The sequence below is a fragment of the Scyliorhinus torazame genome, chromosome 1 (assembly GCF_047496885.1).
Source record: "Scyliorhinus torazame isolate Kashiwa2021f chromosome 1, sScyTor2.1, whole genome shotgun sequence".
NCBI classification, from domain to species: domain Eukaryota; kingdom Metazoa; phylum Chordata; class Chondrichthyes; order Carcharhiniformes; family Scyliorhinidae; genus Scyliorhinus; species Scyliorhinus torazame.
In genome coordinates, this window is record NC_092707.1 from 155,688,471 (window position 1) to 155,713,515 (window position 25,045).

The following is a 25,045-nucleotide window of genomic DNA, read 5'->3' on the forward strand; positions in this document are numbered from 1 at the left end:
AAGCTGCACTCACTGCGCTCCGGCTCCCTCTCTCTCTCCCACTCCCGAAAATGAAGGCCGCTGGAACCTGGGGGTAAGTTTAAACACCTACCTGAATCGCAAGCTGCACTCGCTGCGCTCCGGCTCCCTCTCTCTCCCGCTCCCGAAAATGGAGGCTGCTGGAACCTGGGGGCAAGTTTAAACACCTACCTGATTCCCAAACTGCACTCGCTGCGCTCCGGCTCCCTCGCTCTTTTCCGTTACCGGAAATGAAGGCCGCTGGAACCTGGGGGCAAGTTTAAACACCTACCTGAATCCCAAGCTGCACTTGCTGCGCTCCGGCTCTCACTCTCTCTCCCGCTCCCGAAAATGAAGGCCGCTGGAACCTGGGGGCAAGTTTAAACACCTACCTGAATCCCAAGCTGCACTCGCCGCGCTCCGGCTCCCACTCTCTCTCCCGCTCCCGAAAATGAAGGCCGCTGGAACCTGGGGGCAAGTTTAAACACCTATCTGACTCCCAATCTGCACTCACTGCGCTCCGGCTCCCTCTCTCTCTCCCACTCCCGAAAATGAAGGCCGCTGGAACCTGGGGGTAAGTTTAAACACCTACCTGAATCCCAAGCTGCACTCGCTGCGCTCCGGCTCCCTCTCTCTCCCGCTCCCGAAAATGGAGGCTGCTGGAACCTGGGGGCAAGTTTAAACACCTACCTGATTCCCAAACTGCACTCGCTGCGCTCCGGCTCCCTCGCTCTTTTCCGTTACCGGAAATGAAGGCCGCTGGAACCTGGGGGCAAGTTTAAACAACTACCTGAATCCCAAGCTGCACTCGCTGCGCTCCGGCTCTCACTCTCTCTCCCGCTCCTGAAAATGAAGGCCGCTGGAACCTGGGGGCAAGTTTAAACACCTACCTGAATCCCAAGCTGCACTCGCTGCGCTCCGGCTCCCTCTCTCTCTCCTGCTCCCGGAAATGATGGATGCTGGAGCCTGGGGGCAAGTTTAAACACGACCTGAATCCCAAGCTGCACTCGCTGTGCTCCGGCTCCCTCTCTCTCTCCCGCTCCCAAAAATGAAGGCCGCTGGAGCCTGTGGGCAAGTTTAAACACAAAATTGAATCCCAAGCTGCACTCGCTGCGCTCCGGCTCCCTCTCTCACTCCCGCTCCCGAAAATGTAGGTCGCTGGAATCTGGGGGCAAGTTTACACAACTACCTGAATCCCAAGCTGCACTCGCTGCGTCCGTCTCCCTCTGTCTCTCCCGCTCCCGGAAATGAAGGCCGCTGGAACCTGGGGGCAAGTTTAAACACCTACCTGAATCCCAAGCTAAACTCGCTGCGCTCCGGCTCCCTCTCCCTCTCCCGCTCCTGAAAATGAAGGCCGCTGGAACCTGGGGGCAAGTTTAAACACCTATCTGAATCCCAAGCTGCACTCGCTGCGCTCCCGCTCCCTCCCTCTCTCCCGCTCCTGGAAATTAAGGCCGCTGGAACCTGGGGGCAGGTTTAAACACCTACCTGAATCCCAAGCTGCACTTGCTGTGCTCCGGCTCCCTCTCTCTCTCCCGCTCCCGAAAATGAAGGCCGCTGGAACCTGGGGACAAGTTTAAACACCTATTTGACTCCCAAGCTGCACTCGCTGCGTTCCGGCTCCAACTCTCTCTCCCGCTCCCGAAAATTAAGGCCGCTGGAACCTGGGGGCATGTTTAAACACCTACCTGAATCCCAAGCTGCACTCGCTGCGCTCCGGCTCCCTCTCTCTCTCCCGCTCCTGGAAATTAAGGCCGCTGAAACCTGGGGGCAGGTTTAAACACCTACCTGAATCCCAAGCTGCACTTGCTGTGCTCCGGCTCACTCTCTCTCTCCCGCTCCCGAAAATGACGGCCTCTGGAACCTGGGGGCAGGTTTAAACACCTACCTGAATCCCAAGCTGCACTCGCTGCGCTCCGGCTCCCTCTCTCTCTCCCGCTCCCGGAAATGAAGGCCGCTGGAACCTGGGGACAGGTTTAAACACCTATTTGACTCCCAAGCTGCACTCGCTGCGTTCCGGCCCCATCTCTCTCTCCCGCTCCCGAAAATTAAGGCCGCTGGAACCTGGGGGCATGTTTAAACACCTACCTGAATCCCAAGCTGCACTCGCTGCGCTCCGGCTCCCTCTCTCTCTCCCGCTACTGAAAATGAATGCCGCTGGAACCTGGGTGTAAGTTTAAACACCTATCTGAATCCCAAGCTGCACTCGCTGCGCTCCGGCTCCCTCCCTCTCTCCCGCTCCTGGAAATGAAGGCCGCTGGAACCTGGGGGCAGGTATAAACACCTACCTGAATCCCAAGCTGCACTTGCTGTGCGCCGGCTCCCTCTCTCTCTCCCGCTCCCGAAAATGAAGGCCGCTGGAACCTGGGGGCAAGTTTAAACACCTACCTGAATCCCAAGCTGCACTCGCTGCGCTCCGGCTCCCTCTCTCTCTCCCGCTCCCAAATATGAAGGCCGCTGGAACCTGGGGCAGGTTTAAACACCTATCTGAATCCCAAGCTGCACTCGCTGCGCTCCCGCTCCCTCCCTCTCTCCCGCTCCTGGAAATTAAGGCCGCTGGAACCTGGGGGCAGGTTTAAACACCTACCTGAATCCCAAGCTGCACTTGCTGTGCTCCGGCTCCTTCTCTCTCTCCCGCTCCCGAAAATGACGGCCTCTGGAACCTGGGGGCAGGTTTAAACACCTACCTGAATCCCAAGCTGCACTCGCTGCGCTCCGTCTCCATCTGTCTCTCCCGCTCCCGGAAATGAAAGCCGCTGGAAACTGGGGGCAAGTTTAAACACCTATCTGACTCCCAAGCTGCACTCACTGCGCTCCGGCTCCGTCTCTCTCTCCCGCTCCCCAAAATGAAGGCTGCTGGAACCTGGGGGTAACTTTAAACACCTACCAGAATCCCAAGCTGCACTCGCTGCACTCCGGCTCCATCTCTCTCTCCCGCTCCCGAAAATGAAGACCGCTGGAACCTGGGGGCAAGTTTAAACACATGCCTGAATCCCAAGCTGCACTCGCTGCGCTCCGGCTCCCTCGCTCTCTCCCGCTCCCGAAAATAAAGGTTGCTGGAACCTGGGGGCAAGTTTAAACACCTACCTGAATCCCAAGCTGCAGTCGCTGTGTTCCGGCTCCCACTCTCTCTCCCGCTGCCGAAAATGAAGGCCGCTGGAACCTCAGGGCATGCTTAAACACCTACCTGAATCCCAAGCTGCACTCACTGCGCTCCGGCTCCCTCTCTCTCTCCCCCGCTCCCGAAAATGGAGGCCGCTGGAACCTGGGGGCAAGTTTAAACACCTACCTGGATCCCAAACTGCACCCGCTGCGCTCCGGCTCCCTCTCACTCTCCCGTTCCCGAAAATGAAGGCCGCTGGTATCTGGGGGGAAGTTTACACAACTACCTGAATCCCAAGCTGCACTCGCTGCGCTCTGGCTCCCTCTCTCTCACCCGCTCCTGGAAATGAAGGCCGCTGGATCCTGGGGGCAGGTTTAAACACCTACGTGAATCCCAAGCTGCAGTCGCTGCGTTCCGGCTCCCACTCTCTCTCCCGCTGCCGAAAATGAAGGCCGCTGGAACCTCAGGGCATGCTTAAACACCTACCTGAATCCCAAGCTGTACTCACTGCGCTCCGGCTCCCTCTCTCTCTCCCCCACTCCCGAAAATGAAGGCCGCTGGAACCAGGGGGCAAGTTTAAACACCTACCTGAATCCCAAGCTGCAGTTGCTGCATTCCAGCTCCCTCTCTCTCTCCCGCTCCTGAAAATGAAGGCCGCTGGAACCTGGGGGCAAGTTTAAACACCTACCTGAATCCCAAGCTGCACTCGCTGCGCTCCGGCTCCCTCTCTCTCTCCCGCTCCTGAAAACGAAGGCCGCTGGAACCTGTGGGCAAGTTTAAACACATACCTGAATCCCAAGCTGCACTCGCTGCGCTCCGGCTCTCACTCTCTCTCCCGCTCCCGAAAATGAAGGCCGCTAGAATCTGGGGGCAGGTTTAAACACCTACCTGAATCCCAAGCTGCACTCGCTGTGCTCCGGCTCCCTCTCTCTCTCCCGCTCCCGAAATGAAGACCGCTGGAACCTGGGGGCAAGTTTAAACACTTACCTGAATCCCAAGCTGCACTCGCTGCTCTCCGGCTCCCTCTCACTCCCGCTCCCGAAAATGGAGGCCGCTGGAACCTGGGGGCAAGTTTAAACACCTACCTGGTTCCCAAACTGCACTAACTGCGCTCCGGCTCCCTCGCTCTCTTCCGCTCCCGAAAATGATGGCAGCTGGAACCTGGGCGCAAGTTTAAACACCTACCTGAATCCCAAGCTGCACTCGCTGCGCTCCGGCTCCCCCTCTGTCTCCCGCTCCCGAAAATGAAGACCGCTGGAACCTGGGGGCAATTTTAAACACCTACCTGAATCCCATGCTGCAATCGCTGCGCTCTGGCTCCCTCTCTCTCTCACGCTCCCGAAAATGAAGGCCGCTGGAACCTGGGGGCAAGTTTAAACACCTACCTGAATCCCAAGCTGCACCCGCTGCGCTCCGGCTCCCTCTCACTCTCCCGCTCCCGAAAATGAAGGCCGCTGGAATCTGGGGGCAAGTATACACAACTACCTGAATCCCAAGCTGCACTCGCTGCGCTCCGGCTCCCTGTCTCTCTCCCGCTCCTGGAAATGAAGGCCGCTGGATCCTGGGGGCAAGTTTAAACACCTACGTGAATCCCAAGCTGCACTCGCTGCGCTCCGTCTCCGTCTGTCTCTCCCGCTCCCGGAAATGAAGGCCGCTGGAACCTGGGGGCAAGTTTAAACACCTATCTGACTCCCAAGCTGCACTCACTGCGCTCCGGCTCCCTTTCTCTCTCCCGCTCCCGAAAATGAAGGCCGCTGGAACCTGGGAGTAACTTTAAACACCTACCAGAATCCCAAGCTGCACTCGATGTGCTCCGGGTCTCACTCTCTCTCCCGCTCCCGAAAATAAAGGCCGCTGGAACCTCGGGGCAAGTTTAAACACCTACCTGAATCCCAAGCTGCACTCGCTGCGCTCCGGCTCCCTCTCTCTCTCCCGCTCCTTAAAATGAAGGCCGCTGGCACCTGGACGCAAGTTTAAACACCTACCTGAATCCCAAGCTGCACTCGCAGCGCTCCGGCTCCCTCCCTCTCTCCCGCTCCCGGAAATGAAGGCCTCTGGAACCTGGGGGCAAGTTTAAACACCTACCTCAATCCCAAGCTGCACTCGCTGCGCTCCGGCTCCCTGTCTCTCTCCTGCTCCTGAAAATGAAGGCCGCTGGAACCTGGGGGAAGTTTAAACACCTATCTGACTCCCAAGCTGCACTCACTGCGCTCCGGCTCCCACTCTCTCTCCCACTCCCGAAAATGAAGGCCGCTGGAACCTGGGGGTAAGTTTAAACACCTACCTGAATCCCAAGCTGCACTCGCTGCGCTCCGGCACCCTCTCTCTCCCACTGCCGAAAATGGAGGCCGCTGCAACCTGGGGGCAGGTTTAAACACCTACCTGAATCCCAAGCTGCACTCGCTGTGCTCCGGCTCCCTCTCTCTCTCCCGCTCCCGAAATGAAGACCGCTGGAACTTGGGGGCAAGTTTAAACACCTACCTGAATCCCAAGCTGCACTCGCTGCTCTCCGGCTCCCTCTCACTCCCGCTCCCGAAAATGGAGGCCGCTGGAACCTGGGGGCAAGTTTAAACACCTACCTGGATCCCAAACTGCACTAACTGCGCTCCGGCTCCCTCGCTCTCTTCCGCTCCCGAAAATGATGGCAGCTGGAACCTGGGGGCAAGTTTAAACACCTACCTGAATCCCAAGCTGCACTCGCTGCGCTCCGGCTCCCCCTCTGTCTCCCGCTCCCGAAAATGAAGACCGCTGGAACCTGGGGGCAAGTTTAAACACCTGCCTGAATCCCATGCTGCAATCGCTGCGCTCTGGCTCCCTCTCTCTCTCATGCTCCCGAAAATGAAGACCGCTGGAACCTGGGGGCAAGTTTAAACACCTATCTGACTCCCAAGCTGCACTCGCTGCGCTCCGGCTTTCACTCTCTCTCCCGCTCCCGAAAATGAAGGCTGCTGGAACCTGGGGGCAAGTTTAAACACCTAATTGAATCCCAAGCTGCACTCGCTGCGCTCCGGCTCCCTCTCTCTCTCCCGCTCCCGAAAATGAAGGCCGCTGGAATCTGGGGGCAAGTTTAAACACCTACCTCAATCCCAAGCTGCACTCGCTGCGCTCCGCCTCCCTGTCTCTCTCCCGCTCCTGGAAATGAAGGCCGCTGGATCCTGGGGGCAAGTTTAAACACCTACGTGAATCCCAAGCTCCACTCACTGCGCTCCGTCTCCCTCTGTCTCTCCCGCTCCCGGAAATGAAGGCCGCTGGAACCTGGGGGCAAGTTTAAACACCTACCTCAATCCCAAGCTGCACTCGCTGCGCTCCGGCTCCCTGTCTCTCTCCTGCTCCTGAAAATGAAGGCCGCTGGAACCTGGGGGAAGTTTAATCACCTATCTGACTCCCAAGCTGCACTCACTGCGCTCCGGCTCCCACTCTCTCTCCCACTCCCGAAAATGAAGGCCGCTGGAACCTGGGGGTAAGTTTAAACACCTACCTGAATCCCAAGCTGCACTCGCTGCGCTCCGGCACCCTCTCTCTCCCACTCCCGAAAATGGAGGCCGCTGCAACCTGGGGGCAGGTTTAAACACCTACCTGAATCCCAAGCTGCACTCGCTGTGCTCCGGCTCCCTCTCTCTCTCCCGCTCCCGAAATGAAGACCGCTGGAACTTGGGGGCAAGTTTAAACACCTACCTGAATCCCAAGCTGCACTCGCTGCTCTCCGGCTCCCTCTCACTCCCGCTCCCGAAAATGGAGGCCGCTGGAACCTGGGGGCAAGTTTAAACACCTACCTGGATCCCAAACTGCACTAACTGCGCTCCGGCTCCCTCGCTCTCTTCCGCTCCCGAAAATGATGGCAGCTGGAACCTGATGGCAAGTTTAAACACCTACCTGAATCCCAAGCTGCACTCGCTGCGCTCCGGCTCCCCCTCTGTCTCCCGCTCCCGAAAATGAAGACCGCTGTAACCTGGGGGCAAGTTTAAACACCTGCCTGAATCCCATGCTGCAATCGCTGCGCTCTGGCTCCCTCTCTCTCTCATGCACCCGAAAATGAAGACCGCTGGAACCTGGGGGCAAGTTTAAACACCTATTTGACTCCCAAGCTGCACTCGCTGCGCTCCGGCTTTCACTCTCTCTCCCGCTCCCGAAAATGAAGGCTGCTGGAACCTGGGGGCAAGTTTAAACACCTAATTGAATCCCAAGCTGCACTCGCTGCGCTCCGGCTCCCTCTCTCTCTCCCGCTCCCGAAAATGAAGGCCGCTGGAATCTGGGGACAAGTTTATTCACCTATTTGACTCCCAAGCTGCACTCGCTGCGTTCCGGCTCCATATCTCTCTCCCGCTCCCGGAAATGAAGACCGCTGGAACCTGGGGGCAAGTTTAAACACCTACCTGAATCCCAAGCTGCACTCGCTGCGCTCCGGCTCCCCCTCTGTCTCCCGCTCCCGAAAATGAAGACCGCTGGAACCTGGGGGCAAGTTTAAACACCTGCCTGAATCCCATGCTGCAATCGCTGCGCTCTGGCTCCCTCTCTCTCTCATGCTCCCGAAAATGAAGACCGCTGGAACCTGGGGGCAAGTTTAAACACCTATCTGACTCCCAAGCTGCACTCGCTGTGCTCCGGCTTTCACTCTCTCTCCCGCTCCCGAAAATGAAGGCTGCTGGAACCTGGGGGCAAGTTTAAACACCTAATTGAATCCCAAGCTGCACTCGCTGCGCTCCGGCTCCCTCTCTCTCTCCCGCTCCCGAAAATGAAGGCCGCTGGAATCTGGGGGCAAGTTTAAACACCTACCTCAATCCCAAGCTGCACTCGCTGCGCTCCGCCTCCCTGTCTCTCTCCCGCTCCTGGAAATGAAGGCCGCTGGATCCTGGGGGCAAGTTTAAACACCTACGTGAATCCCAAGCTCCACTCACTGCGCTCCGTCTCCCTCTGTCTCTCCCGCTCCCGGAAATGAAGGCCGCTGGAACCTGGGGGCAAGTTTAAACACCTACCTCAATCCCAAGCTGCACTCGCTGCGCTCCGGCTCCCTGTCTCTCTCCTGCTCCTGAAAATGAAGGCCGCTGGAACCTGGGGGAAGTTTAATCACCTATCTGACTCCCAAGCTGCACTCACTGCGCTCCGGCTCCCACTCTCTCTCCCACTCCCGAAAATGAAGGCCGCTGGAACCTGGGGGTAAGTTTAAACACCTACCTGAATCCCAAGCTGCACTCGCTGCGCTCCGGCACCCTCTCTCTCCCACTCCCGAAAATGGAGGCCGCTGCAACCTGGGGGCAGGTTTAAACACCTACCTGAATCCCAAGCTGCACTCGCTGTGCTCCGGCTCCCTCTCTCTCTCCCGCTCCCGAAATGAAGACCGCTGGAACTTGGGGGCAAGTTTAAACACCTACCTGAATCCCAAGCTGCACTCGCTGCTCTCCGGCTCCCTCTCACTCCCGCTCCCGAAAATGGAGGCCGCTGGAACCTGGGGGCAAGTTTAAACACCTACCTGGATCCCAAACTGCACTAACTGCGCTCCGGCTCCCTCGCTCTCTTCCGCTCCCGAAAATGATGGCAGCTGGAACCTGATGGCAAGTTTAAACACCTACCTGAATCCCAAGCTGCACTCGCTGCGCTCCGGCTCCCCCTCTGTCTCCCGCTCCCGAAAATGAAGACCGCTGGAACCTGGGGGCAAGTTTAAACACCTGCCTGAATCCCATGCTGCAATCGCTGCGCTCTGGCTCCCTCTCTCTCTCATGCACCCGAAAATGAAGACCGCTGGAACCTGGGGGCAAGTTTAAACACCTATTTGACTCCCAAGCTGCACTCGCTGCGCTCCGGCTTTCACTCTCTCTCCCGCTCCTGAAAATGAAGGCTGCTGGAACCTGGGGGCAAGTTTAAACACCTAATTGAATCCCAAGCTGCACTCGCTGCGCTCCGGCTCCCTCTCTCTCTCCCGCTCCCGAAAATGAAGGCCGCTGGAATCTGGGGACAAGTTTATTCACCTATTTGACTCCCAAGCTGCACTCGCTGCGTTCCGGCTCCATATCTCTCGCCCGCTCCCGGAAATGAAGACCGCTGGAACCTGGGGGCAAGTTTAAACACCTACCTCAATCCCAAGCTGCACTCGCTGCGCTCCGCCTCCCTGTCTCTCTCCCGCTCCTGGAAATGAAGGCCGCTGGATCCTGGGGGCAAGTTTAAACACCTACGTGAATCCCAAGCTGCACTCACTGCGCTCCGTCTCCCTCTGTCCCTCCCGCTACCGGAAATGAAGGCCGCTGGAACCTGGGGGCAAGTTTAAACACCTACCTCAATCCCAAGCTGCACTTGCTGCGCTCCGGCTCCCTGTCCCTCTCCCGCTCCCGAAAATGAAGGCCGCTGGAACCTGGGGGAAGTTTTAACACCTATCTGACTCCCAAGCTGCACTCACTGCGCTCCGGCTCCCACTCTCTCTCCCACTCCCGAAAATGATGGCCGCTGGAACCTGGGGGTAAGTTTAAACACCTACCTGAATCCCAAGCTGCACTCGCTGCGCTCCGGCTCCCTCCCTCTCTCCCGCTACCGGAAATGAAGACCGCTGGAATCTGGGGGCAAGTTTAAACACCTATCTGACTCCCAAGCTGCACTCGCTGCGTTCCGGCTCCATCTCTCTCTCCCGCTCCCGGAAATGAAGGCTGCTGGAACCTGGGGGCAGGTTTAAACACCTACCTGAATCCCAAGCTGCACTTGCTGCGCTCCGGCTCCCTCCCTCTCTCCCGTTCCCGGAAATGAAGGCCGCTGGAACCTGGGGGCAAGTTTAAACACCTACCTCAATCCCAAGCTGCACTCGCTGCGCTCCGCCTCCCTTTCTCTCTCCCGCTCCTGGAAATGAAGGCTGCTGGATCCGGGGGGCAAGTTTAAACACCTACGTGAATCCCAAGCTGCACTCGCTGCGCTCCGTCTCCCTCTGTCTCTCCCGCTCCCGGAAATGAAGGCCACTGGAACCTGGGGGCAAGTTTAAACACCTACCAGAATCCCAAGCTGCACTCGCTGCGCTCCGGCTCTCACTCTCTCTCCCGCTCCCGAAAATAAAGGCCGCTGGAACCTGGGGGCAAGTTTAAACACCTACCTCAATCCCAAGGTGCGCTCGCTGCGCTCCGGATCCCTGTCCCTCTCCCGCTCCCGAAAATGAAGGCCGCTGGAACCTGGGGGAAGTTTAAACACCTATCTGACTCCCAAACTGCACTCACTGCGCTCCGGCTCCCACACTCTCTCCCACTCCCGAAAATGAAGGCCGCTGGAACCTGGGGGAAGTTTAAACACCTATCTGACTCCCAAGCTGCACTCACTGCGCTCCGGCTCCCTCACTCTCTCCCACTCCCGAAAATGATGGCCGCTGGAACCTGGGGGTAAGTTTAAACACCTACCTGAATCCCAAACTGCACTCGCTGTGCTCTGGCTCCCTCGCTCTCTTCCGCTACCGGAAATGAAGACCGCTGGAACCTGGGGGCAAGTTTAAACATCTACCTGAATCCCAAGCTGCACTCGCTGTGCTCCGGCTCTCACTCTCTCTCTCGCTCCTGGAAATGAAGGCCGCTGGAATCTGGGGTCAAGTTTAAACACCTATCTGACTCCCAAGCTGCACTCGCAGCGATCCGGCTCTCACTCTCTCTACTGCTCCCGAAAATGAAGGCTGCTGGAACCTGGGGGCAAGTTTAAACACCTACCTGAATCCCAAGCTGCACTCGCTGCGCTCCGGCTCCCTCCCTCTCTCCCGCTCCTGGAACTTAAGGCCGCTGGAACCTGGGGGCAAGTTTAAACACCTACCTGAATCCCAAGCTGCACTTGCTGTGCTCCGGCTCCCTCACTCTCTCCCACTCCCGAAAATGATGGCCGCTGGAACCTGGGGGTAAGTTTAAACTGCACTCGCTGTGCTCTGGCTCCCTCGCTCTCTTCCGCTACCGGAAATGAAGACCGCTGGAACCTGGGGGCAAGTTTAAACATCTACCTGAATCCCAAGCTGCACTCGCTGTGCTCCGGCTCCCTCTCACTCTCCCGCTCCTGAAAATGAAGGCCGCTGGAACCTGGGGTCAAGTTTAAACACCTATCTGACTCCCAAGCTGCACTCGCAGCGATCCGGCTCTCACTCTCTCTACTGCTCCCGAAAATGAAGGCTGCTGGAACCTGGGGGCAAGTTTAAACACCTACCTGAATCCCAAGCTGCACTCGCTGCGCTCCGGCTCCCTCTCTCTCTCCCGCTCCTGAAAATGAAGGCCGCTGGAACCTGGGGGCAAGTTTAAGCACCTACCTGAATCCAGTGCTGCACTCGCTGCGCTCCGGCTCCCTCCCTCTCTCTCTCCCGCTCCCGGAAATGAAGGCCGCTGGAACCTGGGGCAGGTTAAAACACCTACCTGAATCCCAAGCTGCACTTGCTGTGCTCCGGCTCCCTCTCTCTCTCCCGCTCCCGAAAATGAAGGCAGCTGGAATCTGGGGACAAGTTTATTCACCTATTTGACTCCCAAGCAGCACTCGCTGCGTTCCGGCTCCATCTCTCTCTCCCGCTCCCGAAAATGAAGGCCGCTGGAACCTGGGGGCATGTTTAAACACCTACCTGCATCCCAAGCTGCACTCGCCGCGCTCCGGCTCCCACTCTCTCTCCCGCTCCCGAAAATGAAGGCCGCTGGAACCTGGGGGCAAGTTTAAACACCTATCTGACTCCCAAGCTGCACTCACTGCGCTCCGGCTCCCTCTCTCTCTCCCACTCCCGAAAATTAAGGCCGCTGGAACCTGGGGGTAAGTTTAAATACCTACCTGAATCCCAAGCTGCACTCGCTGCGCTCCGGCTCCCTCTCTCTCCCGCTCCCAAAAATGGAGGCTGCAGGAACCTGGGGGCAAGTTTAAACACCTACCTGATTCCCAAACTGCACTCGCTGCGCTCCGGCTCCCTCGCTCTTTTCCGTTACCGGAAATGAAGGCCTCTGGAACCTGGGGGCAAGTTTAAACACCTACCTGAATCCCAAGCTGCACTCGCTGCGCTCCGGCTCTCACTCTCTCTCCCGCTCCCGAAAATGAAGGCCGCTGGAACCTGGGGGCAAGTTTAAACACCTACCTGAATCCCAAGCTGCACTCGCTGCGCTCCGGCTCCCTCTCTCTCTCCTGCTCCCCGAAATGATGGATGCTGGAGCCTGGGGGCAAGTTTAAACACGACCTGAATCCCGAGCTGCACTCGCTGTGCTCCGGCTCCCTCTCTCTCTCCCGCTCCCAAAAATGAAGGCCGCTGGAGCCTGGGGGCAAGTTTAAACACAAAATTGAATCCCAAGCTGCACTCGCTGCGCTCCGGCTCCCTCTCTCACTCCCGCTCCCGAAAATGTAGGTCGCTGGAATCTGGGGGCAAGTTTACACAACTAACTGAATCCCAAGCTGCACTCGCTGCGTCCGTCTCCCTCTGTCTCTCCCGCTCCCGGAAATGAAGGCCGCTGGAACCTGGGGGCAAGTTTAAACACCTACCTGAATCCCAAGCTGCACTCGCTGCGCTCCGGCTCCCTCTCTCTCTCCCGCTCCTGAAAATGAAGGCCGCTGGAACCTGGGGGCAAGTTTAAACACCTATCTGAATCCCAAGCTGCACTCGCTGCGCTCCTGCTCCCTCCCTCTCTCCCGCTCCTGGAAATTAAGGCCGCTGGAACCTGGGGGCAGGTTTAAACACCTACCTGAATCCCAAGCTGCACTTGCTGTGCTCCGGCTCCCTCACTCTCTCCCACTCCCGAAAATGATGGCCGCTGGAACCTGGGGGTAAGTTTAAACTGCACTAGCTGTGCTCTGGCTCCCTCGCTCTCTTCCGCTACCGGAAATGAAGACCGCAGGAACCTGGGGGCAAGTTTAAACATCTACCTGAATCCCAAGCTGCACTCGCTGTGCTCCGGCTCCCTCTCACTCTCCCGCTCCTGAAAATGAAGGCCGCTGGAACCTGGGGTCAAGTTAAAACACCTACCTGAATCCCAAGCTGCACTTGCTGTGCTCCGGCTCCCTCTCTCTCTCCCGCTCCCGAAAATGAAGGCAGCTGGAATCTGGGGACAAGTTTATTCACCTATTTGACTCCCAAGCAGCACTCGCTGCGTTCCGGCTCCATCTCTCTCTCCCGCTCCCGAAAATGAAGGCCGCTGGAACCTGGGGGCATGTTTAAACACCTACCTGCATCCCAAGCTGCACTCGCTGCGCTCCGGCTCCCACTCTCTCTCCCGCTCCCGAAAATGAAGGCCGCTGGAACCTGGGGGCAAGTTTAAACACCTATCTGACTCCCAAGCTGCACTCACTGCGCTCCGGCTCCCTCTCTCTCTCCCACTCCCGAAAATTAAGGCCGCTGGAACCTGGGGGTAAGTTTAAACACCTACCTGAATCCCAAGCTGCACTCGCTGCGCTCCGGCTCCCTCTCTCTCCCGCTCCCAAAAATGGAGGCTGCAGGAACCTGGGGGCAAGTTTAAACACCTACCTGATTCCTAAACTGCACTCGCTGCGCTCCGGCTCCCTCGCTCTTTTCCGTTACCGGAAATGAAGGCCTCTGGAACCTGGGGGCAAGTTTAAACACCTACCTGAATCCCAAGCTGCACTCGCTGCGCTCCGGCTCTCACTCTCTCTCCCGCTCCCGAAAATGAAGGCCGCTGGAACCTGGGGGCAAGTTTAAACACCTACCTGAATCCCAAGCTGCACTCGCTGCGCTCCGGCTCCCTCTCTCTCTCCTGCTCCCCGAAATGATGGATGCTGGAGCCTGGGGGCAAGTTTAAACACGAGCTGAATCCCGAGCTGCACTCGCTGTGCTCCGGCTCCCTCTCTCTCTCCCGCTCCCAAAAATGAAGGCCGCTGGAGCCTGGGGGCAAGTTTAAACACAAAATTGAATCCCAAGCTGCACTCGCTGCACTCCGGCTCCCTCTCTCACTCCCGCTCCCGAAAATGTAGGTCGCTGGAATCTGGGGGCAAGTTTACACAACTACCTGAATCCCAAGCTGCACTCGCTGCGTCCGTCTCCCTCTGTCTCTCCCGCTCCCGGAAATGAAGGCCGCTGGAACCTGGGGGCAAGTTTAAACACCTACCTGAATCCCAAGCTGCACTCGCTGCGCTCCGGCTCCCTCTCTCTCTCCCGCTCCTGAAAATGAAGGCCGCTGGAACCTGGGGGCAAGTTTAAACACCTATCTGAATCCCAAGCTGCACTCGCTGCGCTCCTGCTCCCTCCCTCTCTCCCGCTCCTGGAAATTAAGGCCGCTGGAACCTGGGGGCAGGTTTAAACACCTACCTGAATCCCAAGCTGCACTTGCTGTGCTCCGGCTCCCTCACTCTCTCCCACTCCCGAAAATGATGGCCGCTGGAACCTAGGGGTAAGTTTAAACTGCACTCGCTGTGCTCTGGCTCCCTCGCTCTCTTCCGCTACCGGAAATGAAGACCGCTGGAACCTGGGGGCAAGTTTAAACATCTACCTGAATCCCAAGCTGCACTCACTGTGCTCCGGCTCCCTCTCACTCTCCCGCTCCTGAAAATGAAGGCCGCTGGAACCTGGGGTCAAGTTTAAACACCTATCTGACTCCCAAGCTGCACTCGCAGCGATCCGGCTCTCACTCTCTCTACTGCTCCCGAAAATGAAGGCTGCTGGAACCTGGGGGCAAGTTTAAACACCTACCTGAATCCCAAGCTGCACTCGCTGCGCTCCGGCTCCCTCTCTCTCTCCCGCTCCTGAAAATGAAGGCCGCTGGAACCTGGGGGCAAGTTTAAGCACCTACCTGAATCCAGTGCTGCACTCGCTGCGCTCCGGCTCCCTCCCTCTCTCCCGCTCCCGGAAATGAAGGCCGCTGGAACCTGGGGCAGGTTAAAACACCTACCTGAATCCCAAGCTGCACTTGCTGTGCTCCGGCTCCCTCTCTCTCTCCCGCTCCCGAAAATGAAGGCATCTGGAATCTGGGGACAAGTTTATTCACCTATTTGACTCCCAAGCAGCACTCGCTGCGTTCCGGCTCCATCTCTCTCTCCTGCTCCCGAAAATGAAGGCCGCTGGAACCTGGGGGCATGTTTAAACACCTACCTGCATCCCAAGCTGCACTCGCCGCGCTCCGGCTCCCACTCTCTCTCCCGCTCCCGAAAATGAAGGCCGCTGGAACCTCGGGGCAAGTTTAAACACCTATCTGACTCCCAAGCTGCACTCACTGCGCTCCGGCTCCCTCTCTCTCTCCCACTCCCGAAAATTAAGGCCGCTGGAACCTGGGGGTAAGTTTAAACACCTACCTGAATCCCAAGCTGCACTCGCTGCGCTCCGGCTCCCTCTCTCTCCCGCTCCCGAAAATGGAGGCTGCTGGAACCTGGGGGCAAGTTTAAACACCTACCTGATTCCCAAACTGCACTCGCTGCGCTCCGGCTCCCTCGCTCTTTTCCGTTACCGGAAATGAAGGCCTCTGGAACCTGGGGGCAAGTTTAAACACCTACCTGAATCCCAAGCTGCACTCGCTGCGCTCCGGCTCTCACTCTCTCTCCCGCTCCCGAAAATGAAGGCCGCTGGAACCTGGGGGCAAGTTTAAACACCTACCTGAATCCCAAGCTGCACTCGCTGCGCTCCGGCTCCCTCTCTCTCTCCTGCTCCCGGAAATGATGGATGCTGGAGCCTGGGGGCAAGTTTAAACACGACCTGAATCCCAAGCTGCACTCGCTGTGCTCCGGCTCCCTCTCTCTCTCCCGCTCCCAAAAATGAAGGCCGCTGGAGCCTGGGGGCAAGTTTAAACACAAAATTGAATCCCAAGCTGCACTCGCTGCGCTCCGGCTCCCTCTCTCACTCCCGCTCCCGAAAATGTAGGTCGCTGGAATCTGGGGGCAAGTTTACACAACTACCTGAATCCCAAGCTGCACTCGCTGCGTCCGTCTCCCTCTGTCTCTCCCGCTCCTGAAAATGAAGGCCGCTGGAACCTGGGGGCAAGTTTAAACACCTACCTGAATCCCAAGCTGCACTCGCTGCGCTCCCGCTCCCTCCCTCTCTCCCGCTCCTGGAAATTAAGGCTGCTGGAACCTGGGGGCAGGTTTAAACACCTACCTGAATCCCAAGCTGCACTTGCTGTGCTCCGGCTCCCTCTCTCTCTCCCGCTCCCGAAAATGAAGGCCGCTGGAACCTGGGGACAAGTTTAAACACCTATTTGACTCACAAGCTGCACTCGCTGCTTTCCGGCTCCATCTCTCTCTCGTGCTCCCGAAAATTAAGGCCGCTGGAACCTGGGGGCATGTTTAAACACCTACCTGAATCCCAAGCTGCACTCGCTGCGCTCCGGCTCCCTCTCTCTCTCCCGCTCCTGGAAATTAAGGCCGCTGAAACCTGGGGGCAGGTTTAAACACCTACCTGAATCCCAAGCTGCACTTGCTGTGCTCCGGCTCACTCTCTCTCTCCCGCTCCCGAAAATGACGGCCTCTGGAACCTGGGGCAGGTTAAAACACCTACCTGAATCCCAAGCTGCACTTGCTGTGCTCCGGCTCCCTCTCTCTCTCCCGCTCCCGAAAATGAAGGCATCTGGAATCTGGGGACAAGTTTATTCACCTATTTGACTCCCAAGCAGCACTCGCTGCGTTCCGGCTCCATCTCTCTCTCCTGCTCCCGAAAATGAAGGCCGCTGGAACCTGGGGGCATGTTTAAACACCTACCTGCATCCCAAGCTGCACTCGCCGCGCTCCGGCTCCCACTCTCTCTCCCGCTCCCGAAAATGAAGGCCGCTGGAACCTCGGGGCAAGTTTAAACACCTATCTGACTCCCAAGCTGCACTCACTGCGCTCCGGCTCCCTCTCTCTCTCCCACTCCCGAAAATTAAGGCCGCTGGAACCTGGGGGTAAGTTTAAACACCTACCTGAATCCCAAGCTGCACTCGCTGCGCTCCGGCTCCCTCTCTCTCCCGCTCCCGAAAATGGAGGCTGCTGGAACCTGGGGGCAAGTTTAAACACCTACCTGATTCCCAAACTGCACTCGCTGCGCTCCGGCTCCCTCGCTCTTTTCCGTTACCGGAAATGAAGGCCTCTGGAACCTGGGGGCAAGTTTAAACACCTACCTGAATCCCAAGCTGCACTCGCTGCGCTCCGGCTCTCACTCTCTCTCCCGCTCCCGAAAATGAAGGCCGCTGGAACCTGGGGGCAAGTTTAAACACCTACCTGAATCCCAAGCTGCACTCGCTGCGCTCCGGCTCCCTCTCTCTCTCCTGCTCCCGGAAATGATGGATGCTGGAGCCTGGGGGCAAGTTTAAACACGACCTGAATCCCAAGCTGCACTCGCTGTGCTCCGGCTCCCTCTCTCTCTCCCGCTCCCAAAAATGAAGGCCGCTGGAGCCTGGGGGCAAGTTTAAACACAAAATTGAATCCCAAGCTGCACTCGCTGCGCTCCGGCTCCCTCTCTCACTCCCGCTCCCGAAAATGTAGGTCGCTGGAATCTGGGGGCAAGTTTACACAACTACCTGAATCCCAAGCTGCACTCGCTGCGTCCGTCTCCCTCTGTCTCTCCCGCTCCTGAAAATGAAGGCCGCTGGAACCTGGGGGCAAGTTTAAACACCTACCTGAATCCCAAGCTGCACTCGCTGCGCTCCCGCTCCCTCCCTCTCTCCCGCTCCTGGAAATTAAGGCTGCTGGAACCTGGGGGCAGGTTTAAACATCTACCTGAATCCCAAGCTGCACTTGCTGTGCTCCGGCTCCCTCTCTCTCTCCCGCTCCCGAAAATGAAGGCCGCTGGAACCTGGGGACAAGTTTAAACACCTATTTGACTCACAAGCTGCACTCGCTGCTTTCCGGCTCCATCTCTCTCTCCCGCTCCCGAAAATTAAGGCCGCTGGAACCTGGGGGCATGTTTAAACACCTACCTGAATCCCAAGCTGCACTCGCTGCGCTCCGGCTCCCTCTCTCTCTCCCGCTCCTGGAAATTAAGGCCGCTGAAACCTGGGGGCAGGTTTAAACACCTACCTGAATCCCAAGCTGCACTTGCTGTGCTCCGGCTCACTCTCTCTCTCCCGCTCCCGAAAATGACGGCCTCTGGAACCTGGGGGCAGGTTTAAACACCTACCTGAATCCCAAGCTGCACTCGCTGTGCTCCGGCTCCCTCTCTCTCACCCGCTCCCGGAAATGAAGGCCGCTGGAACCTGGGGACAGGTTTAAACACCTATTTGACTTCCAAGCTGCACTCGCTGCGTTCCGGCTCCATCTCTCTCTCCCGCTCCCGAAAATTAAGGCCGCTGGAACCTGGGGGCATGTTTAAACACCTACCTGAATCCCAAGCTGCACTCGCTGCGCTCCGGCTCCCTCTCTCTCTCCCGCTACTGAAAATGAATGCCGCTGGAACCTGGGTGTAAGTTTAAACACCTATCTGAATCCCAAGCTGCACTCGCTGCGCTCCGGCTCCCTCCCTCTCTCCCGCTCGTGGAAATGAAGGCCGCTGGATCCTAGGGGCAAGTTTAAACACCTACGTGAATCCAAAGCTGCACACGCTGCGCTCCGTCTCCGTTTGTCTCTCCCGCTCCCGGAAATGAAGGCCGCTGGAACCTGGGGGCAAGTTTAAACACCTACCTGAATCCCAAGCTGCACTCGCTGCGCTCCGGCTCTCACTCTCTCTCCCGCTCCCGAAAATGAAGGCCGCTGGAACCTGGGGGCAAGTTTAAACACCTACCTGAATCCCAAGCTGCACTCGCTGCGCTCCGGCTCCCTCTCTCTCTCCTGCTCCCGGAAATGATGGATGCTGGAGCCTGGGGGCAAGTTTAAACACGACCTGAATCCCAAGCTGCACTCGCTGTGCTCCGGCTCCCTCTCTCTCTCCCGCTCCCAAAAATGAAGGCCGCTGGAGCCTGGGGGCAAGTTTAAACACAAAATTGAATCCCAAGCTGCACTCGCTGCGCTCCGGCTCCCTCTCTCACTCCCGCTCCCGAAAATGTAGGTCGCTGGAATCTGGGGGCAAGTTTACACAACTACCTGAATCCCAAGCTGCACTCGCTGCGTCCGTCTCCCTCTGTCTCTCCCGCTCCTGAAAATGAAGGCCGCTGGAACCTGGGGGCAAGTTTAAACACCTACCTGACTCCCAAGCTGCACTCGCTGCGCTCCCGCTCCCTCCCTCTCTCCCGCTCCTGGAAATTAAGGCTGCTGGAACCTGGGGGCAGGTTTAAACACCTACCTGAATCCCAAGCTGCACTTGCTGTGCTCCGGCTCCCTCTCTCTCTCCCGCTCCCGAAAATGAAGGCCGCTGGAACCTGGGGACAAGTTTAAACACCTATTTGACTCCCAAGCTGCACTCGCTGCTTTCCGGCTCCATCTCTCTCTCCCGCTCCCGAAAATTAAGGCCGCTGGAACCTGGGGGCATGTTTAAACACCTACCTGAATCCCAAGCTGCACTCGCTGCGCTCCGGCTCCCTCTCTCTCTCCCGCTCCTGGAAATTAAGGCCGCTGAAACATGGCGGCAGGTTTAAACACCTACCTGAATCCCAAGCTGCACTTGCTGTGCTCCGGCTCACTCTCTCTCTCCCGCTCCCGAAAATGACGGCCTCTGGAACCTGGGGGCAGGTTTAAACACCTATCTGAATCCCAAGCTGCACTCGCTGCGCTCCGGCTCCCTCTCTCTCACCCGCTCCCGGAAATGAAGGCCGCTGGAACCTGGGGATAGGTTTAAACACCTATTTGACTCCCAAGCTGCACTCGCTGCGTTCCGGCTCCATCTCTCTCTCCCGCTCCCGAAAATTAAGGCCGCTGGAACCTGGGGGCATGTTTAAACACCTACCTGAATCCCAAGCTGCACTCGCTGCGCTCCGGCTCCCTCTCTCTCTCCCGCTACTGAAAATGAATGCCGCTGGAACCTGGGTGTAAGTTTAAACACCTATCTGAATCCCAAGCTGCACTCGCTGCGCTCCGGCTCCCTCTCTCTCTCCCGCTCCCAAATATGAAGGCCGCTGGAACCTGGGGCAGGTTTAAACACCTATCTGAATCCCAAGATGCACTCGCTGCGCTCCCGCTCCCTCCCTCTCTCCCGCTCCTGGAAATTAAGGCCGCTGGAACCTGGGGGCAGGTTTAAACACCTACCTGAATCCCAAGCTGCACTTGCTGTGCTCCGGCTCCCTCTCTCTCTCCCGCTCCCGAAAATGACGGCCTCTGGAACCTGGGGGCAGGTTTAAACACCTACCTGAATCCCAAGCTGCACTCGCTGCGCTCCGTCTCCATCTGTCTCTCCCGCTCCCGGAAATGAAAGCCGCTGGAACCTGGGGGCAAGTTTAAACACCTATCTGACTCCCAAGCTGCACTCACTGCGCTCCGGCTCCGTCTCTCTCTCCTGCTCCCCAAAATGAAGGCTGCTGGAACCTGGGGGTAACTTTAAACACCTACCAGAATCCCAAGCTGCACTCGCTGCACTCCGGCTCCATCTCTCTCTCCCGCTCCCGAAAATGAAGACCGCTGGAACCTGGGGGCAAGTTTAAACACATGCCTGAATCCCAAGCTGCACTCGCTGCGCTCCGGCTCCCTCGCTCTCTCCCGCTCCCGTAAATAAAGGTTGCTGGAACCTGGGGGCAAGTTTAAACACCTACCTGAATCCCAAGCTGCAGTCGCTGTGTTCCGGCTCCCACTCTCTCTCCCGCTGCCGAAAATGAAGGCCGCTGGAACCTCAGGGCATGCTTAAACACCTACCTGAATCCCAAGCTGCACTCACTGCGCTCCGGCTCCCTCTCTCTCTCCCCCGCTCCCAAAAATGGAGGCCGCTGGAACCTGGGGGCAAGTTTAAACACCTACCTGGATCCCAAACTGCACCCGCTGCGCTCCGGCTCCCTCTCACTCTCCCGTTCCCGAAAATGAAGGCCGCTGGTATCTGGGGGGAAGTTTACACAACTACCTGAATCCCAAGCTGCACTCGCTGCGCTCTGGCTCCCTCTCTCTCACCCGCTCCTGGAAATGAAGGCCGCTGGATCCTGGGGGCAGGTTTAAACACCTACGTGAATCCCAAGCTGCAGTCGCTGCGTTCCGGCTCCCACTCTCTCTCCCGCTGCCGAAAATGAAGGCCGCTGGAACCTCAGGGCATGCTTAAACACCTACCTGAATCCCAAGCTGTACTCACTGCGCTCCGGCTCCCTCTCTCTCTCCCCCACTCCCGAAAATGAAGGCCGCTGGAACCTGGGGGCAAGTTTAAACACCTACCTGAATCCCAAGCTGCAGTTGCTGCATTCCAGCTCCCTCTCTCTCTCCCGCTCCTGAAAATGAAGGCCGCTGGAACCTGGGGGCAAGTTTAAACACCTACCTGAATCCCAAGCTGCACTCGCTGCGCTCCGGCTCCCTCTCTCTCTCCCGCTCCTGAAAATGAAGGCCGCTGGAACCTGTGGGCAAGTTTAAACACATACCTGAATCCCAAGCTGCACTCGCTGCGCTCCGGCTCTCACTCTCTCTCCCGCTCCCAAAAATGAAGGCCGCTAGAATCTGGGGGCAGGTTTAAACACCTACCTGAATCCCAAGCTGCACTCGCTGTGCTCCGGCTCCCTCTCTCTCTCCCGCTGCCGAAATGAAGACTGCTGGAACCTGGGGGCAAGTTTAAACACTTACCTGAATCCCAAGCTGCACTCGCTGCTCTCCGGCTCCCTCTCATTCCCGCTCCCGAAAATGGAGGCCGCTGGAACCTGGGGGCAAGTTTAAACACCTACCTGGTTCCCAAACTGCACTAACTGCGCTCCGGCTCCCTCGCTCTCTTCCGCTCCCGAAAATGATGGCAGCTGGAACCTGGGCGCAAGTTTAAACACCTACCTGAATCCCAAGCTGCACTCGCTGCGCTCCGGCTCCCCCTCTGTCTCCTGCTCCCGAAAATGAAGACCGCTGGAACCTGGGGGCAAGTTTAAACACCTACCTGAATCCCAAGCTGCAATCGCTGCGCTCTGGCTCCCTCTCTCTCTCACGCTCCCGAAAATGAAGGCCGCTGGAACCTGGGGGCAAGTTTAAACACCTACCTGAATCCCAAGCTGCACCCGCTGCGCTCCGGCTCCCTCTCACTCTCCCGCTCCCGAAAATGAAGGCCGCTGGAATCTGGGGGCAAGTATACACAACTACCTGAATCCCAAGCTGCACTCGCTGCGCTCCGGCTCCCTCCCTCTCTCCCGCTCCTGGAAATGAAGGCCGCTGGATCCTAGGGGCAAGTTTAAACACCTACGTGAATCCAAAGCTGCACTCGCTGCGCTCCGTCTCCGTTTGTCTCTCCCGCTCCCGGAAATGAAGGCCGCTGGAACCTGGGGGCAAGTTTAAACACCTACCTGCATCCCAAGCTGCACTCGCCGCGCTCCGGCTCCCACTCTCTCTCCCGCTCCCGAAAATGAAGGCCGCTGGAACCTCGGGGCAAGTTTAAACACCTATCTGACTCCCAAGCAGCACTCACTGCGCTCCGGCTCCCTCTCTCTCTCCCACTCCCGAAAATTAAGGCCGCTGGAACCTGGGGGTAAGTTTAAACACCTACCTGAATCCCAAGCTGCACTCGCTGCGCTCCGGCTCCCTCTCTCTCCCGCTCCCGAAAATGGAGGCTGCTGGAACCTGGGGGCAAGTTTAAACACCTACCTGATTCCCAAACTGCACTCGCTGCGCTCCGGCTCCCTCGCTCTTTTCCGTTACCGGAAATGAAGGCCTCTGGAACCTGGGGGCAAGTTTAAACACCTACCTGAATCCCAAGCTGCACTCGCTGCGCTCCGGCTCTCACTCTCTCTACCGCTCCCGAAAATGAAGGCCGCTGGAACCTGGGGGCAAGTTTAAACACCTACCTGAATCCCAAGCTGCACTCGCTGCGCTCCGGCTCCCTCTCTCTGTCCTGCTCCCGGAAATGATGGATGCTGGAGCCTGGGGGCAAGTTTAAACACGACCTGAATCCCAAGCTGCACTCGCTGTGCTCCGGCTCCCTCTCTCTCTCCCGCTCCCAAAAATGAAGGCCGCTGGAGCCTGGGGGCAAGTTTAAACACAAAATTGAATCCCAAGCTGCACTCGCTGCGCTCCGGCTCCCTCTCTCACTCCCGCTCCCGAAAATGTAGGTCGCTGGAATCTGGGGGCAAGTTTACACAACTACCTGAATCCCAAGCTGCACTCGCTGCGTCCGTCTCCCTCTGTCTCTCCCGCTCCCGGAAATGAAGGCCGCTGGAACCTGGGGGCAAGTTTAAACACCTACCTGAATCCCAAGCTGCACTCGCTGCGCTCCAGCTCCCTCTCTCTCTCCCGCTCCTGCAAATGAAGGCCGCTGGAACCTGGGGGCAAGTTTAAACACCTATCTGAATCCCAAGCTGCACTCGCTGCGCTCCCGCTCCCTCCCTCTCTCCCGCTCCTGGAAATTAAGGCCGCTGGAACCTGGGGGCAGGTTTAAACACCTACCTGAATCCCAAGCTGCACTTGCTGTGCTCCGGCTCCCTCTCTCTCTCCCGCTCCCGAAAATGAAGGCCGCTGGAACCTGGGGACAAGTTTAAACACCTATTTGACTCCCAAGCTGCACTCGCTGCTTTCCTTCTCCATCTCTCTCTCCCGCTCCCGAAAATTAAGGCCGCTGGAACCTGGGGGCATGTTTAAACACCTACCTGAATCCCAAGCTGCACTCGCTGCGCTCCGGCTCCCTCTCTCTCTCCCGCTCCTGGAAATTAAGGCCGCTGAAACCTGGGGGCAGGTTTAAACACCTACCTGAATCCCAAGCTGCACTTGCTGTGCTCCGGCTCCCTCCCTCTCTCCCGCTCCTGGAAATGAAGGCCGCTGGAACCTGGGGGCAGGTTTAAACACCTACCTGAATCCCAAGCTGCACTTGCTGTGCTCCGGCTCACTCTCTCTCTCCCGCTCCCGAAAATGACGGCCTCTGGAACCTGGGGGCAGGTTTAAACACCTACCTGAATCCCAAGCTGCACTCGCTGTGCTCCGGCTCCCTCTCTCTCTCCCGCTCCCGGAAATGAAGGCCGCTGGAACCTGGGGACAGGTTTAAACACCTATTTGACTCCCAAGCTGCACTCGCTGCGTTCCGGCTCCATCTCTCTCTCCCGCTCCCGAAAATTAAGGCCGCTGGAACCTGGGGGCATGTTTAAACACCTACCTGAATCCCAAGCTGCACTCGCTGCGCTCCGGCTCCCTCTCTCTCTCCCGCTACTGAAAATGAATGCCGCTGGAACCTGGGTGTAAGTTTAAACACCTATCTGAATCCCAAGCTGCACTCGCTGCGCTCCGGCTCCCTCCCTCTCTCCCGCTCCTGGAAATGAAGGCCGCTGGAACCTGGGGGCAGGTTTAAACACCTACCTGAATCCCAAGCTGCACTTGCTGTGCGCCGGCTCCCTCTCTCTCTCCCGCTCCCGAACATGGAGGCCGCTGGAACCTGGGGGCAAGTTTAAACACCTACCTGAATCCCAAGCTGCACTCGCTGCGCTCCGGCTCCCTCTCTCTCTCCCGCTCCCAAATATGAAGGCCGCTGGAACCTGGGGCAGGTTTAAACACCTATCTGAATCCCAAGCTGCACTCGCTGCGCTCCCGCTCCCTCCCTCTCTCCCGCTCCTGGAAATTAAGGCCGCTGGAACCTGGGGGCAGGTTTAAACACCTACCTGAATCCCAAGCTGCACTTGCTGTGCTCCGGCTCCCTCTCTCTCTCCCGCTCCCGAAAATGACGGCCTCTGGAACCTGGGGGCAGGTTTAAACACCTACCTGAATCCCAAGCTGCACTCGCTGCGCTCCGTCTCCATCTGTCTCTCCCGCTCCCGGAAATGAAAGCCGCTGGAACCTGGGGGCAAGTTTAAACACCTATCTGACTCCCAAGCTGCACTCACTGCGCTCCGGCTCCGTCTCTCTCTCCCGCTCCCCAAAATGAAGGCTGCTGGAACCTGGGGGTAACTTTAAACACCTACCAGAATCCCAAGCTGCACTCGCTGCACTCCGGCTCCATCTCTCTCTCCCGCTCCCGAAAATGAAGACCGCTGGAACCTGGGGGCAAGTTTAAACACATGCCTGAATCCCAAGCTGCACTCGCTGCGCTCCGGCTTCCTCGCTCTCTCCCGCTCCCGAAAA